The sequence below is a fragment of the Ornithorhynchus anatinus genome, chromosome 2 (assembly GCF_004115215.2).
Source record: "Ornithorhynchus anatinus isolate Pmale09 chromosome 2, mOrnAna1.pri.v4, whole genome shotgun sequence".
NCBI classification, from domain to species: domain Eukaryota; kingdom Metazoa; phylum Chordata; class Mammalia; order Monotremata; family Ornithorhynchidae; genus Ornithorhynchus; species Ornithorhynchus anatinus.
In genome coordinates, this window is record NC_041729.1 from 57,096,615 (window position 1) to 57,100,108 (window position 3,494).

Sequence of the window (3,494 nt, forward strand, 5' to 3'; positions counted from 1 at the left end):
TCTTAGATTAGGAGCCCCTTAAGAGCGAGGAATTATGTCTCACCGATAAGCTTTTTCCCAGGCTTAATGCAGTGTTTTGCACCCACTAAGAGCTTAATACATGCTATGAGTATGATCAGTACCATTAATACTACTGCTTTGGATGACTGGGGTGACAGATATTTACTGGACATTATCCCAGTGTCTAGAAATTCTCATTTTCCCCTCTCCCGCTTCTTTTTAGTTTCCTCATCTGTGTTACTTTACTTTCTAATTAGGAGTGTTTGCTTTGTTTTGTTTTCTCATGCAAGTTCGTTATTCTGATTTTGGGGCTTTTGGGTTTTTACTTTCCTCCCTGTTTTTTCAGAGAAGGTGGGAAAGGCCACCCATAATCTCCACTCCTTACTAATGCCAAACTGAATGTCATGCTCAACAAAGACTTACAAAAAATGAACCAGCCTACAAGAAGTGTCAGTTTCCCATGAGGTATTACAGACCTGCTCAGTTCTGTGACAGTAGAAAGCACTTGCATTTTATGCCAGGAAACTCACAGTGTGTAGTGCTAGGAGTAGGTACTGGGAGAGGGAGTGTGGATGACTCACAACCACCATCCCTATCATTGCAAAAACAAATCAGTGCATATCCACCCACTAAAATATATATCCTTCCACCTCCTGACCTCAGGACATCTCCACTTGGATGTCTGCCTGCCATCTAAAACTCAGCATGTCCAAGATTGAGCTCTTTATCTTCCCTTCCAAACCCTGTCATCCTCCTGACTTTCCCATCACTGTGGACAGCACTACCATCCTTCCCGTCTCACAAGCCCGCAACCTTGGTATCATCCTTGATTCTGCTCTCTCATTCACGCCACACATCCAATCCATCACCAAAACCTGCCGATCTCACCTTCACAACGTCGCCAAGATCCTCCTTTTCCTCTCCATGCAAACTGCTACCTTGCTGGTACAAGCTCTCATAATATCCCAACTGGATTATTGCGTCAGCCTTCTCTCGGATCTCCCTTCCCCCTCTCTCTCCCTGCTCCAGTCTATTCTTCATTCCGTTGCCCAGATTATCCTTCTACAGAAACACTCTGGGAATGTCACTCCCCTTCTCAAAACCTCCAGTGGTTTCTTAACAACCTTCGCATGAAGCAAAAACTCCTCACTCTTGGCTTCAAAGCTCTCCATCACCTGTCCCCCTCCTACCTCACCTCCCTTCTCTCCTTCTACAGCCCACCCCGTACATTCTGCTCCTCTGCTAACCTCCTCACGGTGCCTCGCTCTCGCCTCTCCTGCCATCAACCCCTGGCCCATGTCCTACCACTGACCTGGAATACTCTCCCTCCTCACATCCACCAAACCCTCTTCCCCCCTTCAAAACCCTACTGAAAGCTGACCTCCTCCAGGAGGCCTTCCCAGACTAAGCCCTCCCTTTCCCTCTGCCCCTCCTCCCCTCCCCATTCCCCTACTCCCTCCCTCTACTCTACCCCCTTCCCCTCTCCACAGCACTTGTGTATATTTGCAGAAATCATTTTTACTCTATTTTATTAATGATGTATATATATATATATATATCTATGATTCTATTTATCTTGATGGTACTGATGCCTGACTACTTGTCTTGTTTTGTCGTCTGTCTTCCCCTTTCAGACTGTGAGCCCATTGTTGGGCAGGGATTGTCTCTACCTCTTGCCAAATTGTACATTCCAAGCGATTAGTACAGTGCTCTGCACACAGTAGGCTCTCAATAAATATGAGTGAATGAATGAATGAATCTTAAAATATTGTCCTCTGCAATGCAGACAGCCCCATTTTGGTTTCCCACAGATGGAGAGGTAGCAGTGACACTTGATTCTACCCTTGGGATCTGAGCAGCCCCTGTTTATCTTGCTGCAACAACCAAGCAGCCAACTCCAAAGGATCCAGGTAATTCTGTAAGGTCTGCTCAGCCCAGTACCATCTTCCTTGCAAAGTAGCTGAAGCCGGCAGGAACAAACTCACCACCGCTGTCCAACCTGATCAGTTTGTAACACCCCCAAGTGCTCAGTTCAATGCCTGGCACATTGTAAGCACCTAACAAATACCATTTTTAAAAAAGGGGGAATACCTTGCGTCTACCCAGCATGGACCTCTCAGGGTCACAGCTGGAGAGTTTCTGGTACTCTACCAGTCTCGACTATAGGAGGGAGAGTCAAGCAGAGGCCTACCCATTCCGTTCCTAGCTTGGGCAGTGGCTAATGAGTGGAAGGCAATCTGCTACAAGTCAAAACTCATCTGTGCTGGGCAGCAGCAGCATGGGAGAGAGAAGATGGCAGAGACTCAATTTTACTGAGTGGAAGGAGGCAATGGTAAACCACTTCTGTATTTTTACCAAGAAAACTCTATGGATACACTACCAGAATGACTGCAGATGGAGGTGGGACATTTTGGGAGTGATGCATCCATGGCATCACTATGGATAGGGACAACTCGGTGGCATAAGACAAGACCCAACATGGAAGCAGTGAGGGAAGCTTAGAATAGTGCTCTGCACACAGTAAGCACTCAATACACCACTGATTGATCGAGGGACTCTTCAGATGACAATGTGGATTCCCCTATCCAAACCACTTCCTTTGCCAGACTTTCAGGGGATCTTTAAGCCTGTCACTTCCACAAGCCTCATGCTAATCAAAGCATTCACTTCATGCACATTTCTTGCTTCAGCATATGCTCAACATCATTTCTTTCTACAGCTGTTTGGGATATAGTGATAGGCGCCACAGCTCTGAATGAGTACCAAGAACAGTGTCCTTTGGAATGACCTTAATCACTTCCTTTCCCAACTGGTGGGGAATTTGTTCCCACCGGCTTCAGCTACTTTGCAAGGAAGATGGTACTGGGCTGAGTGGACCTTTGAGAATCAACTGGATTCTTTGGGGTTAGCTATTTGGTTGTTGCAACAGGATGAACAGAAAATCCAGGGCTACACAGGAATCTGGCTGAACTCAGTCAATCAATCCTTCATATTTACTGAGTGCTTACTTTATGCAAAGCATCCTACTAGAAGCTTAGGAAAGTAAAGTATGAACTATAAAGCTCTAAATAATTTAGTCAGTTCAGTGACTCCTCTTAAAAAAGCCCTTTATCACATTTTCTAGGATGCCTATAAACCTTCAGTCAACTCTCCAGTTTCAGTTCTCCTATATCTCCCCTATTTAAAGATCCTGTATGATTCTGCTCTATTAAAATGTTATTGATCAGAAAAGGAGTGGATGACTTCTACTTCCAATTTACCATATTTGTCAGCAATTGCTCTTAAGTTTGAATAATAGTCTGCTATTTATAAAGTTAATGATGTTAAAGACATTTCTCTGGGGTAACATTATCAACTGAAACACTAATATATTAAGCATAACTAGGGTGGATTGGAAAAGTAACAGAGCAAAAGGAGCTCATTTAATTGGTATTTCCTGTCAAAGAAGGAGAGTTTTCTCTCATTCTCTTCATATTAATCCATACTGAAAGGCA

General features: G+C 44.5%; 1 non-coding gene across 1 annotated transcript; it reads left to right on the forward strand.

Moving 5' to 3' along the window:
* The first annotated feature begins 2,110 nt into the window (after window positions 1-2,110).
* Window positions 2,111-2,248, forward strand: LOC114809581. The gene has a single exon (XR_003757357.1). It is a non-coding gene; the product is annotated as a small nucleolar RNA SNORA7 (small nucleolar RNA).
* The last annotated feature ends 1,246 nt before the right edge of the window (window positions 2,249-3,494 follow it).